Genomic DNA, 625 nt, shown 5'->3' with positions numbered 1-625 from the left:
AGCCAAGAGCTACGGAACTTCGTTCGTTGCTCTTGGCCCGAACGTACGTCCGTTCGTTCGAGACTAGAGCTAAGGATCTTCGTTCGTTGCTCTTGGCCCTAACGTATGTACGTTCGTTCGAGAGAAGAACTACGGAACTTCGTTCGTTGCTCTTCGCCCGAACGAACGTACATTCGTTCGAGCGAAGAGCTACGGAACTTTGTTCGTTTCTCATCGCCCGAACGTACGTACGTTCGTCTGTGCCAAGAGCTACGGAACCTCGTTCGTTGGTCTTCGCCCTAACGTACGTACGTTCCTTCGAGCCAAGAGCTACGGAACTTCGTTCGTTGCGGTTGGCCCGAATGGAAAGTCACGGAAAATAACGGAATCTAACGGAAACTAACGGAAACTAACGGGAATAACGGAAACTAACGGAAACTAAGGGAAAGTAATGGATACCAACGGAATGTAACGAAAAGCAACTGAAAATAACGGAAACTATCGGAAAGTAACGGAAAGTAACGGAAACTAACGGAAACTAACGCAAACTAACGGAAACTAACGGAAACTAAGGGAAAGTAATGGATACCAACGGAATGTAACGAAAAGCAACTGAAAATAACGGAAACTATCGGAAAGTAACGGA

The sequence above is a fragment of the Octopus bimaculoides genome, chromosome 11 (genome assembly GCF_001194135.2).
Source record: "Octopus bimaculoides isolate UCB-OBI-ISO-001 chromosome 11, ASM119413v2, whole genome shotgun sequence".
Lineage (NCBI taxonomy): Eukaryota > Metazoa > Mollusca > Cephalopoda > Octopoda > Octopodidae > Octopus > Octopus bimaculoides.
The sequence above is the reverse complement of the archived record's forward strand: the minus strand, read 5'-3'. Positions refer to the sequence as shown.